Below are 15,044 nucleotides of genomic sequence, written 5' to 3' on the forward strand. Positions count from 1 at the left end.
TCAGTCATAAACTACTCTTTATAAATCCATACTAAGTATCCCTAATTGACTTAAATTTGTGAAGTTTGCATTCTAGCCTTGTAAACTCCCATAATTCCCCTAAAACAGATTTTAGGATGGTAGATGTATAATTATCAATTTTGCTCTCTCTAATAAATGGCATGTGCTTTTTTGCAAACTAAAGAACTGTTACAATAATAAGGTACGTTTGGAATGTTAGCTGCAATGTTCTCACATGCTTCATTTAAACTACTAGGTTAAAACCATCAGGTCCTGGGGATTTGTGCCTTCTTTTCGTGATTATTTCTAGCAACATCACTATTTTGCTAATATTATTTTGTGGCAAGTATCTATCTCAGATTTAATATTATTTTTCTTAAAATGCCCAGGATCACTGAGTCGTGGCTGAAAGGCCATAGTTGGAAGCTTAACATCTTTGTATGGAAAGGACAGGCAGGAAAGGCAAAGGGCAGAAGTGTAGCTGTTGGTAGGAGATGGAATTACATCTTTAGAAAGAGGTGACATAGAGTCAGGGAATGTTGAATCTTTGTGGATGGAGTTAAGAAATTACAAGAGTAAAAAAAATTATGGAAACATATATAGGCCTCCAAATAGTAGCCAAGATGTGGGGTTGAAATTGCAAAGGAAGCTAGAACAGGTATGTAATAAGGGTAATTACACAATTGTAATGGGGGACTTCAATATGCAAGGAGATTGGGAAAATCAGGTTGGTGTGGATAACAAGAGAGGGAATTTGTTGAATGCCTACGAGATGGCTTTTTAGAGCAGCTTGTGCTTGAGCCTACTCGGGAAAAGGTTATCTTAGATTAAGTGTTGTGTAATAACCCAGATCTTATTAGGGAGCTTAATGTAAAGGAACCCTTAGGAAACTGATCATAATATGATTGAATTCATACTGCAATTTGAAAGGGAGAAGGATAAATCAGATGTATCAGTATTGCAATGGAATACAGTACAGGGAATTACAGAGGCATGAGAGAGGAGCTTTCCCAGGTGGATTGGAGGAGGATACCGGTGGGGATGACAGCAGAGCAGGGGGAATAGTTCACAAGCGCAGGATAGATATGTTCCACAGAACAAGTCTTCAAATAGCAGGGGTAGGCAATCATAGCTGACAAGGGAGGTTAAAAACTGCATAAAAGCCAAGGAAAGGACATATAAGGTATCAAAAGTGAATGGGAAGTTGGATGATTGGGAAGCTTTTAAAAACCAACAAAAGGCAATATAAAGGCTATAAGAAGGGAAAAGATTAAATATGCGGGCAAACTAGCCAATGATATAAAATAGGACACTAATTTTTTTCAGTCATATTAAGAGTAAAAGGGAGGTGAGAGTTGGCGTTGAACCACTGGAAAATGATACTGGTGATGTGGTAATGGAGGACAAAGAAATGTCAGATGAACAATGGGTACTTTGCAGCTGTCTTCATTGTGGAAGACACTAGCAGTGTGCCAGTGGTTCGTGAGTGTCAGGGAGCAAGAGTGAGTGCCATTGCTATTACAAAGGAAGAAGTGCTAGGCAAAACTCAGAAGTCCACCTGGACCAGATGGACCTCATCCCAGCATCCTGAGAGAGGATGCTAAAGAGATAACGGATACATTGGTTATGATCTTTCAAGAATCACTTGATTCTAGCATGGTCCCAGAGGACTGGAAGATTGCAAATGTCACTCCACTCTTTAAGAAGAGAGGAAGGCAAAAGAAAGGAAATTATAGGCCAGATGGCCTAACCTCAGTGGTTGGGAAAGTGTTGGAGTCCATTATTAAGGATGAGGTTTTGGAGTATTTGGAGACTAATGATAAAATACTTCAATGGTTTCTGTAAAGGGAAATCTTGCCTGACAAATCTGTTAGAGTTCTTCGAGGAAGTAACAAGCAGAAAGGACAAAGGCACTGGATGTCACTTACTTGGATTTTCAGAAGGCATTTGATATGAGGCTGCTTAACAAAATAAAATCCTGTGGCGTTGCAGAAAAGATACTGGTACGGATACAGGCAGGAGGCTGCTCGTGGGAATAAAAGGGGACTTTTCTGGTTGGCTGCCAGTGATTAGTGGTGTTCCTCAGGGGTCAGTATTGGAACCGCTACTTTTCACATTGTTTGTCAATGATTTAGATAATGGAATTGATATTATCCAAATGTCAGTTTAGATAATGTGGCAAAATTTGCAGATGATACAATGATAGGTGGAGGTTAGGTACTGCTGAGGAAGCAATGCATTTGCAGCAGGACTTAGACAAATTGGAAGAATGGGCAAAAAAGTGGCAGATGGAATACAGTGTTGGGAAATGTATGGTAACGCATTTTGGTAAAAGGAACAATAGTGTGGACTATTATCTAAATGGGGAGAAGTTTCAAACATCAAAGGTGCAGAGGGACTTGGGAGTCCTCGGGCAAGGCTCCCAGAAGGTTAATTTACAGGTTGAGTCTGTGGCAAAGAAGGCAAATGCGATGTTGGCATTTATTACAAGGGGAATAGAATATAAAAGCAAGGAGATAATGCTGAGCCTTTATAAGACACTAGTGAGGCCGTACTTGGAGTATTATCAACAGTTTTGGGCCCTATATCTCAGAAAGGATGTGTTGTCATTGGAGAGAGTCCAGAGGAGGTTCACAAGGATGATTCTGGGAATAAAGGGGTTAACATATGAGAAGTGTTTGGCAGCTTTGAGCCTGTACTCACTGGAATTTAGAAGAATGCAAGGGGGTATCTCATTGAAACCCACCTAGTGTTGAAAGGACTAGATAGAGTAGACGTGGAGAGGATGTTTCCTATGGTGGAGGTATCCAGAACTAGAGGGCACAGTCTCAAAACCGAGGGGCAACCTTTTTGAACAGAGGTAAGGAGGAATTTTTTTTAGCCAGAGAGCGGTGATCTGCTGCAGACTGGGTATATTTAAGGTGGAGGTTTATCATATCCTGATCGGTCCGGGCATCAAAGGATATGGCGAGAAGGCAGGTGTATGGGGTTGAGTGGGATCCGGGATCAGCCATGATGGAATGGTGGAGCAGACTCGATGGGCTGAATGGCCTGATTCTGCTCCTATGTCTTATGGTGTTATGGATATGATCTTTTGTCATTGTTGTAAATGTAATTGATCCATAGGTTTGATATTCTACCTTCAATTACATTATCATCACTATAAGTGCAGTTGTCAGTCGTGTTCGGCAATGACTGGAGATCCGTGTGGGAGAGCTTTTAAAGCGGAAAAGCTGTTGCATTGGGGCAGTTTCACTCTCTCAACCTCAGAAGTCCGGGTCCAGAGGTACAAACAAGCGTCACAAACTGGGGTCTTGATTGTCACCATTACCTATTGTTAAAAGGTTCACCTTGCTCCTGACCATCCTCTTGTTTGGTACTATAACTGTAAAAGCAATTGTTGATTTTGATATCCCTTATGAATTTCTTTTCATACTTCTGTTTTTTTTCCCTGTTCTGTGATCTTTTATTCTTTGTTATATCTCTCCCAGGAGTAGTATTTACACACCCTCTGTGGGCATTGTCTTGTAGTTGTTTATCACACCTTACCTTCTATGGCGCTTTATCACACACTGTTTTGCAGAAAATTATTTTTTCAACCTTTCCCACTGCTTTGATTTTGCCCTTTAGCTGATTGACCTAGTTTATCCTAGACAAGCTCTATCTTGTCACATGAAAATCAGCCTTATCCAGACCCTAGAGATTAAAGATAAAGATTAGCTTTATTTGTCACATGCACATCGAACCACAGAGTGAAGTGTGTCGTCTGTGCCATATCAAATCAGCGAGGATTATGCGGGACAGCCTGCAAGTCTCACCACGCCTCCAGTGTGCCACATAGCATGCCAACCACTCGCTAATTCTAACCTTACTTCTTTGGAATGTGGGAGGAAACCGATGCACCTGGAGGAAACCCACGGGGTTACAGGGAGAACATACAGACTCCTCATAGACAGTAGTGGGAATCAAACCCCAATCAGTGATCACAATTGCACTAACTGTGTAGGGTAATGTAATTGATGGAAATGTACATCATTCACAACCGCTACATTTAGTTGCTCTTTAAGAGGCTGGACTGATGTGATGATGTAATGACGTAGAGTTTTTACAACGCTTTGCGTTCAGTGTTTTGGAGTGCAAAAAATGACTTGCTACGGCTTTTTTTTAAATATAAAACACCTCCGCCATTTTTATTTGCGAAAACCTACAACTGCTATGCTAACATGCTGCTGCTAAGACCTGGCAGCTGTTTTGCAATTTCCCTTTCAAATTGAATGTAATCAAATTATATCAACTTCATAAATAATCACCCACTGCAAAATAGTTAGCTTGGTCTAAGTCATTACACAACAAAAAGAAGAAGAGAAAATCTGCTGATGCTGGAAATCCAAGCAACACACACAAAATGCTGTAGGAATTCAGCAGGCCAGGCAGCATCAATGGAAAAGAGCACAGTTGACATTTCAATCTGAGACCCTTCATCAGAACCGGGCCCAAAACATCGACTGTACTGTTTTCCATAGATGCTGCCTGGTTTGCTGAGCTCCTCCAGCATTTTGTGCGTGTTGCTTGGATTTCCAGCATCTGCAGATTTATTCTTGTTTGTGATTGGACTACTCTACTGCAAAGTCTCTTCCAGGGATGCCCACTCTGAAGAAATTTAAATCTTCTCTTCAATGGGAGTTCGATGAAACCCTCTCTCACTGCTCTCCCTCTGTGATCTCTGCTGCCCTCCGAAGTCCTGATGCAGGGTCTCAGCCCAAAACACTAATTGTACTCTTTTCTATAGATGCTGCCTGGCCTACACAATTAAAAAGTTGTGTTCTCTTATTGGTTCTAGGCTTACTTGCAGTCAATTATCAAGTATTAAACAGAAATTCAATATATTTCAGACAAGCTCTAATCTGCTTTTCCCAACATTTATTAAAGTTAAAAGTCCTCGTTATTCCCACTGTTCCCTTACTACACAATTGTCTAGTTGCTGTACTTATGAATGCACCTCTCCTGCTAGAGGTCTGGTATATAAACCTCAAAGGGATTTTAAATCCCTTTTTTATCATTTAAACAATTTTCTGTTTCTCTTCAGCTAGGAATCAACATTGTAAATAGGTGGACTTTTTTTTACTTACAGATGCGGGATTCCAGTTTCTGTAACCCTTCAGCATTCACTTCCTAGATTAGGTCCAGTGGAGGCCTCATGATTGCAGACACAAGGAAGTGCTTCTTTATTTTACGTTCTGTTAATTGTTCTAGTTAACTGAAGTCTATTTATTGTCTATAATAAAACTCGGGGCAGTTAAGGCCCTTTGTCTGCGTCATGTATAACAAAAGTTGTAAAGTCTGGGTAATGGTATCTAGTTGGCCTTATTGGGAGTTTAGAGGCAGCAGAGGCTGGAATCTGAAGCAAAAATAAACTGCTGGAAGAACCGAATGTGTCAGGCAGCATCAAAGATGCCTCCAAAGGCAAAGGAATGGCCGGCATTTCAAACCAAGACCATGGAACAGAACTGGCAGTCAAAGCAGCAGTGAGAAAGGAAAACACAGAACTCATGCCAAGTTCAGGAGAACATCTTCAATAACTTAATGAGACTTCATAGTGGGGCAATAAATGCCAGGTCTTGATGCAGGACCTTGACCCAAAACATCTTGCTTCCACAACCTATAGACACACTTTCAAAGATTCTACAACTCATATTCTCAATACTATTTATTTATATATTTATTCATTATCATTTGTGTGTGTTTTCTTTTGCATTTGCATAGTTTGTCTTCTTTTGCACATTGGTTGTTTGTCAGTCTGTGTGTGTAGTTTTTCATTGATTCTGCTCCTGCACCTAGCGTCACTTTATGGACATACAATCAGTCTCAGTATATCAGCACTCTTATGTACTTATATTTATTGTAGATTTTTATTGTGTCCTTGGCCTTCTTCTTTGTGCTGTATCAGATTCAGAGTAACAGTTATTTAATTCTCCTTTACATTTGTGTACTGGAAATGACATTAAGTGACCTTCAAATGCTGGAAACTCTCTTGCTTTTGTAAGTGCAGTGGGAAAAGGGAGATATCCAGACATTTTATTCAAAGATCTTTTACAGGACGTATGTTCTCGGAAAATGTATTGGCCCTGCAAGTAGCGCTGCTCCAATAACCGATGTTCAAACCAAACCTGCAGTGCTGTCTGTGTGGAGTTTGCATGATACCCCCCGTGACCATGGGGAGTTTCTCCGCAGGCCGCAGTTTCCTCCCACATTTCAGTAATGTGCTGGTTAATTGGTTAATGTAAGCAGGTGCTAGGAGAATCAGTCTGCATCTGAAAAGGAATAGATCGTCGGGAATATAAGTGGTGGAACGGGATTGATGGGATTGCTCGGAGATCAAGCATGGACTTGATGGGCCAAATAGCTGCCTTCTCAGTCATAAGCAAACATGAATAAATCCTATATGAACCACCTTCCTTTGCTGTCAGATTCCATCACCTGCAGATCTTTGTTGTCTCTATCACACACACCCACCCACCCGCAGCCTCCGTCACTATTTCTATCCACCCCTCCTCCATCTGCCTATCACCCACCTCATCTGGATTCACATATCGCTTGCCAGCTCTTGCTACACCCCTTCTCCTCACCTTCTTATATCAGCTAACTCCTCTCTAGCTTTCATTCCAGATGAAGAGTCTCAAGACAACCAGAATATAAGAGCAAGGATGTAATGTTGAGACTTTATAAAGCACTGGTGAGGCCTCACTTGGAGTATTGTGAGCAGGTTTGGGCCCCTTATCTATGAAAGGATATGCTGACATTGGAGAGGGTTCAAAGGAGGTTTTCGAAAATGATTCTGGGATTGAAGGGCTTGTCATATAAGGAGCTCTCAGCCTATACTCACTGGAATTCAGAAGAATGAGGGGTGACCTCACTGAAACCTATTGAATGGTGAAAGGCCTTGATAGAGTGGAAAGGACCAGAGGCCACAGCCCAGAATAGAGGGTCGTTCTTTTAGAACAGAGCTGAGGAAGAATTTATTTAGCCAAAGAGTGGTGAATCTGAAGAATTTGCTGCCACAGGTGGCTGTAGAGGCCAGGTCATTGAGTATAGTTAAAGCAGAGGTTGACAGGTTCTTGATTAGACAGGGCATGAAGGCAGGAGATTGGGAGTTGAGGGGGGAAATGGCTCAGCCATGAAGAAATGGCAGAGCAGACTCAATGGGCCAAATGACCTAATTGTGCTCCTATATCTTATGGTTATGATTTTATGGTCTCATCCCAAAATGTCAAATGTCCATTTCCCTCCACAGATGCTGCCTGACCCATTGAGTCCCTCCAGCGGTTTGTTTGGTGCTCTGAATTACAGCATCTGCTGTCTTGTGAGTCTCTGTGAATAAATTTTCTGTTGCCTCCCTGCCCTGTTTTATGATCAAATTACTAATAATGCTCCTTCCTAGCCTTGCGTCTACCATCCCAGTAAACTCAATGACTTAATATCCAGTACAGGTCTTGACCATATTAATGCTGTGTCTCAGTAATGCATACCACATCACATTTCTCAAGTTGAACGTATGCCTGCAATTCAATCACTATGTCCCTATCTGATTCACTAGCATCCTTCAGGGCCTTATATTAATCATCGTACTTTGGGGTACATGAACAGAATGGCTAAGTAATTGGATTGGGTATCTCGTCTACTCTGGCTTGGACTGAAAAATTCAAATCTTGTGGGAACTGGAGAATTTAAGTTCATGTAAATTCAATTCCTGGAATAAAAAAAAGCTTGTAACAGTGACGGTAAGCAAGAAACTACGATACCTATCTGAAGAATCCATCTAGTTTATTAATGTTCTTCAGGAGAAGTAATCTGCTGTCTTCGTTTGATCTGGCCCATGTGCAGTCACTGTCCTTGTCCTTAACTGCCTAGCAAGCTGTTCATTACAAGGGAAGCTGAGGATGGACTGTAAAGGTTGTCTTAGGCACTGACAAATAAAGATCAAGTCAAGTTCATTGTCATATGCTCAAGTACTTGAGTGTACAGCTACAATGAAAAGCTTCCTTTCAACAGCATTACAGGCACATTGTGTTTGATTCACAAGTAAAATATAAATTATCCAAGAAAGAATAAAACTATAAAACACACAACAAAAAACATAAACACAAGAGATTCTGCAAATCCTGGAAATCCAGAGTAACACACACGAACACGTGCGCGCGCACACACAAAATGCTGGAGGAACTCAGCAGGCCAGGTAGCATTTACAGAAAAAGGTACAATCGATGTTTAAAATGTCGACTGTACTTTTTTCCTTAGATGCTGCTTGGCCTACTGAGTTCCTCCAGCATTTTGTGTGTGTTGCTTGGTTGATTAACGTTTCTAGTTAACAGTAAGATACTGAATGAACTGTCATGTAAAGGAACTTTTTTACCCTTTACAGAACAATTCAGTCTTGATAAGTAAGTACCTGTGCTCTTACATCAATTAAAAACCTGTGATGGTGGTAACATTCCATTTCTTTCAATGCTGAGACTTCATCCCATAGCTTCCTAATATTAATTTGATGGTAATAAGAACCTATTAACATTCCTCAAAACTGTTAAATATCAAATATGATCAGACAGGGAGAATCATACAGGTTCCAAGTTGTTAAGTGTGAATTAATTTTGTAGAGTGTTCATGTTTCAGCCCTGAGGTGCTTCTTGGTTGGAGAGTCATTAATTATGGCTCACTGTAAAGTGTAGGAAAAGCAATTACATGCAATCTACTTGCAATTGACCCCCATTAAATTTAGGGTATCGTTTCTGTCCTCTGCAACGTAGAGGTAAGCATTGTGAAGTGAACAGTATTGACTAATTTGAAAATTCTGAGCTACTAGATCTCCAGAGAGCTGCCTCATTAAGGATTCTGCAATGTTCCCTCCTACTCACATGGATATAGAAGCATTGTCTTCTGGTGTGCTTTGTTCCTTGGGATGCTCCTCAATAATCGGATCCACACTCAGCAGCCTCTTTATTAGGCACACCTTTCAACCCGGTGTGGTCTTCTGCTGCTGTAGTCCACCCACTTCAAGGTTTGATGTATTGTCAATATACTCTCCACCAAACACCTATAGAAGTTTGTCAAAGTTCTAGAGGTCATGCCGAATCTTCACAAGGTCCTAAGGAAGTAGAGGTGCTCCCATGCTTTCTTCGTAATTACACCTATGTGCTGGACTCAGGACAGGACCTCCAAAATGATAACACCTACAAGAAGAAAAACTTAAATTTAATTTCAGGCTGCTCCATGTACATTCAGGTAAAATCCCATGGACTTTGTGGTCTAAGCGGGAGAAAGGTTTTCTCTTACAAATATGCAGCCCTTTGCAAGTACGTTATGGAACAGCACCTGATCACAATCACTGTCTCTTCATTGAATGTGTGAAAAGGCAAAAAGGTGGATAAATGGCTTCCATTTTCAAATTTCTAAATGTGTACCATGGAGAGCATTCTAACCGGCTGCATTAACGTCTGGTATGGGGGGGTCGGTGGTGTGAGGTAGTGGGAGGGCTACTGCACAGTATCGAAGTAAGCTGCAGAGACTTGTGTCAGCCCCATTGTAGACACTAGCCTACCTAGCATCCAGGACATCTTCAAGGAGCAGTACCTCTAAAAGGCGACATCCATCATTGAGGACCCCCATCCCCATGTTACCATCAGGGTAGAGGTACAGGAGCCTGAAGGTACACACTCAATGAATTAGGAACAGCTTTTTCCTCTCTGCCATCTGATTTCTGAATGGACATGGACACAACCTCACTACTTTTTTAAAACTTTTATTAAACCTGATTCTGATCTTCCTGTTTTACCGCAAGTTTTAAATGGAGAAACGGGGAGAAGGCTGGAGACCGGGGCTGAGAAGGAAAATGGATCAGCCATGATGAAATGGTGGTGCAGACTTGATGGGCAAATGGCCTAATTCTGCTCCAATATCCTATGGTCTTACATCCGTTATGTTACCGTGGTGAACTGAATAATGATGAAGAAATGTCAGGCACACCAAGGCGAATCATACTCAGCAGTGACCCCCTCCAAAGGGCAAAACTTCCATTGGAACTGGGCAACATTATGTTAAAATGTGCCACGCAGACTTTATGTGCAATTTTTGCATAAAAATAAGCAGCGTATTCGCCAACTTCCAGGCTCAGGATTCTGGATTGCTGCTCCAGTAACAAATCATTGCTTATCTCCTGCTTTGCCCACACAGCCTCTTCTTTGAAATACCCAAAAAGAGGCTAGAATAATTAATTCAGCATAACATTATGGGCTGAAGGGTCTGTTTCTGTACTATATTGTTCGATGTTCTTTGGCTGTGTTGGGAATTAGTGAGACAAGTGCTTAGATATCCTGAGTCAAGCATAAGATGACTCCAGCATGTTGATCAACAAAATGCTGGAAGAACTTAGTGGGTCAGACAGAATCTGTGGAGGGAAATAGGCAATCAAAATCCTTCAACTGGATCAGTCCTGGTGAAAGGTTTTGACTTGAAGCATCCACTGTCCATTTTACTGAACAATGAAAACAGCATTTCAACACGTGCAATCCAGCAGTGGTTTTATTTTACCACATTGCTGTTAAGATTCCAACTGTTAGTTCTAAATGCTCAAGGATCAAGCTTGCTGACAAATCAGTTTCAGTTTAGCTTCTCTCAGCAGGTTGCGAGACACTGAATCAACTATGTTCAAGCCTGACCCAAAAACATTTGACTGTCCTCAATTAGAGCACCTCTTCCTGTCCAAAACCCTAATAAACAAGTCAGAAATCCACACATCAAATGGACATACAGTGAACTAAAAGATAAAATCAATTTAAACTGAGTTGAGATTGTGTTAGTTTTTAAAACAGAATCAGATTTATTATCACTGCCTTCTGAAATGTTTTGTGGTAACAGTACAGTAAAAAGATATAAAATTACTATAAATAACAAAATAAATAAATAGTGCAAAAAAAGGAATAACGAGGTAGTGTCCATGGGTTCATAGACCATTCTGATGGTAGAGAAGAAGCTGTTTCTGAATTATTGTGTGTGGGTCTTTAGACTCCTGTACCTCTTCCCTGATGGTAGTAACGAGAAGAGGGCATGTCCTGGATGTTGAGAGCCCTTTAAGTTCACAGTTCAAAGTAGATTTACTATCGAAGTACATATATGTCACCACAAACAACCCGGCGATTCATTTTCTTGCGGGCGGTCTGAGTAAATACAACGCACACTAGAGAGTCAATGAAAGACCACACCCAACAGGACGGACAAACAACCAACGTGCAAAAGACAACAAGCTGTGCAAATACAGAAAGGTAAAAAAAATAAATAATAATAATAATAAATAAGCAATAAATATTGAGAACATGAAGAGTGCTTGCAAGTGAGTCCATAGGTGTGGGAACAGTTCAGTGATGAGCTGAGTGAAGTTATTCCATCTGATTCAAGAGCCTGATGGTTAAGGAGTACGGACTGTTCCAGAACCTGGTGGTGTGGGTCCTGAGGCTCCTGCACCTTCTTCCTGATGGCAACCACAAAAAGAGGGTAAGACATAGATGTTGGGGGTCCATGCTGATGGATGCTGCTTTCCTGTGACAGTGCTCCATGCAGATGTGCTCAATGGTGGGGAGGACTTTACCCCTGATAGACTGGGCCATATCCACTACTTTTTGTTGGCATCCCCATTCAAGGGAATTGGTGTTTCCATAGCAGGTTGTGATGCAACCAATCAATATACTTTCCACCACACATCTATAGAATTTCGTCAAAGTTTTAGATGTCATGCTGAATCTTCAGAAACCTACAGTGCCTATAAAAAGTTTTCACCCCCTTTGTAAGTTTTCTTATTTTATTGTTTTACAACATTGAATCACAGTGGATTTAATTTGGCTTTCTTGACACTGATCAACAGAAAATGACTCTTTTGTGTCAAAGTAAAATCAGATCTCTACAAAGTGATCTAATATAATCACAAATATGAAACACAAAATAATTGATTGCATTGCAATTCAACCCCTTTAATATGACACACCAAATCATCACAAGTGCAGCTAATTCATTAAATAGAGATCACCTGTGTGCAGTTAAGGTGTTTCAATTGATTGTAGTAAAAATTATACCTATATCTGGAAGGTCCAACTGCTGGTGAGTCAGTATCCTGGCAAAAACTACACCATGAAGACAAAAGAACACACCAATCAACTCTGTGAAAAGGTTATTGAAAAGCATAAGACAGGGGATGGATACAAGAAAATGTCCAAGTCACTGAATATCCCTTGGAGTACAGTAAAGTCAATCATCAAGAAATGGAAAGAATATGGCACAGCTGTAAATCTGCCTCGAGCAGGCCATCCTCAAAAACTGAGTAACTCTGCAAGAAGGAGACTAGTGAGGGAGGCCACCAAGAGACCTATGACAACTCTGGAGGAATTACAAGCTTCAGTGGCTGAGATGGGAGAGACTGCACATACAACAAATATTGCCTGGGTGTTTCACCAGTCGTAGCTTTAGAACATAGAAATCTACAGCACATTACAGGCCCTTTGACCCATAATGTTATGCCGACCATGTAACCTACTCTAGCAGCTGCCTAGAATTTCCCTACCGCATAGCCCTCTATTTTTCTAAGCTCCATGTACCTATCTCAGAGGCTCGTAAAAGACCTTATAGTATCCGCTTCTGCCACCACTGCCGGCAGTACATTCCACGCACCCACCACACTCTGTGTGGAAAAACTTACCCCTGACATCCCCTCGATACCTATTTCCAAGTATCTTAAAACAATGCCCCCTCATGTTAGTTATTTCAGCCCTGGGAAAAAGCCCCTGGCTATCCACATGATCAATACCCTTCATCATCTTATACAACTCTATCAGGTCACCTCTCATCCTCCATTGCTCCAAGGAGAAAAGGTCAAGTTCACTCAACCTATTCTCATAAGGTACACCCTCCAATCCAGGCAACATCCTTGTAAATTTCCTCTGCACTCTATCTATAGTATCCACATCCTTCCTGTAGTGAGGTGACCAGAACTGAACACAGTACTCCAAGTGGGGTCTGACCAAGGTCTTATATAGCTGTAACATTACCTCACAGCTCTTGAACTCAGTCCCATGGTTGATGAATGCCAATACACCATATGCCTTCTTAACAACACTGCCAACCTGCACAGCAGCTTTGAGTGTCCTATAGACACGGACCCCAAGATCTCTCAGATCCTCCAAAATGCCAAGAGTCTTACCATTAATATTATATTCTGTCTTCAAATTTGACCTACCAAAATGAACCACTTCACACATACCAGGGTTGAACTCCATCTGCCACTTCTCAGCCCAGTTCTGCATCCTATCGATGTCCTGCTATAACCTTTGACAACCCTCCAGACTATCCACAACACCCCCAACCTTTGTGTCATCAGAAAATTTACTAACCCACCCTTCTACTTCTTTATCCAGGTCATTTATAAAAATCACAAAGGGGAGGGGTCCTGAAATAGATCCCTGTGGAACACCACTGGTCACTGACCTCAATGCAGAATATGAACCATCTACAACCATCCTTTGCCTTCTGTGGGAAAGCCAATTCTGGACCCACAAAACAAGGTCTCCTTGGATCCCATGCCTCCTTACTTTCTGACGAGCTTTGCATGGGAAACCTTGTGAGAGAATGGCAAAGAGAAAGCCACTGTTGATAAAAACTCACGTGGAATCTTGGCAACACACACAAAATGCTGGAGGAGCTCCACTGGCCGGGCAGTATCTATGGAAAAGAGTACAGTCAATGTTTCAGGCCGAGACCCTTCACCCATCCTGATGAAGTGCCTCGGCTCAAAACGTCAACTGTACTCTCTTCCATAGATGCTGCCTGCCCTGCTGAATTCCTCCAGCATTTTGTGTGTGTTGCTTGGACTTCCAACATCTGCAAATTTTCTCTTGTATGAAATCTCGGCTAGAGTTTGCCAGAAGGCATGTGGGAGACTCTGAAATCAGCTGGAAGAAGGCAAGGCAAGTTTATTTGTATAGCACTTTCCAAACACAAGGCAGTTCAAAGTGCTTTACATAGAACAAGATTTAAAAATAAAACATCACATTTCATACAATATAAAACAGAATAAAATCACACAAAAAATAGAAATGATAAATAGATTTTATAAAGGAATAAAAGTTACAGTTCAGGAGATTCTAAAAGCTACAGCAAAAGGAAATGTTTTAAGCCTTAATTTAAAAGAGCTTAAAGTTGGGACAGACTTCAGATTCTCTGGAAGGTTATTCTGGATATGTGGAGCATAGAGACTAAAAGTTGTTTCACCATGTTTAGTTTTGACCCTGGGGACAGTAAGCAGACCTGCCCTAGATGACCTGAGAGCTCAGGAAGGTTCATAATGCAAAATACAAGAGATCGGAGATGTATTTTGGCCCTCCAAAGGTTCTAAGAACGTTCTGTGGTCTGATGAAACCAAAATTGATCTTTTTGACCCTCATCAGTCTAAACACCTATGTTTGGCATAAGCCAAACACCGCACATCATCAAAACACACCATCCCTACTGTGAAGCATGGTGGTGGCTGCATCATGCTGAAGGAGGCTTCACTGCAGCAGGCCCTGGAAGGCTTGTGAAGGTAGAGGGTAAAATGAATGCAGCAAAATACAGGGAATTCCTGGAGGAAAACCTGATGCAGTCTGCAAGAGAACTGTGACTTCGGAGAAAATTTGTTTTCCCGCAAGTCAATGACCCCAAGGATAAAGCCAAAGCTACACAGGAATGGCTTAACAAAACAAAGTTAATGTCCTGGAGTGACCATGTCGGAGTACAGACTTCAATCCAGTTGTGAGTTTGTGGATGGATTTGAAAAGGGCTGTTCACTCACGATCCCCGTAAAATCTGACAGAGCTTGAGCAGTTTTGTTAAGAATGGGGAAAAATTGCAGTGTCCAGATGTGCAAAGCTGATACAGATTCAAGGCTGTAGTTGCTGCCAAAGGCGTACCTACTAAATACTGACTTGAAAGGGGTGAGTAATTATGCAATCAGTTTTTTTGTGTTTAATAAC

This window comes from Mobula birostris, chromosome 25 (genome assembly GCF_030028105.1).
Source record: "Mobula birostris isolate sMobBir1 chromosome 25, sMobBir1.hap1, whole genome shotgun sequence".
NCBI lineage: Eukaryota > Metazoa > Chordata > Chondrichthyes > Myliobatiformes > Myliobatidae > Mobula > Mobula birostris.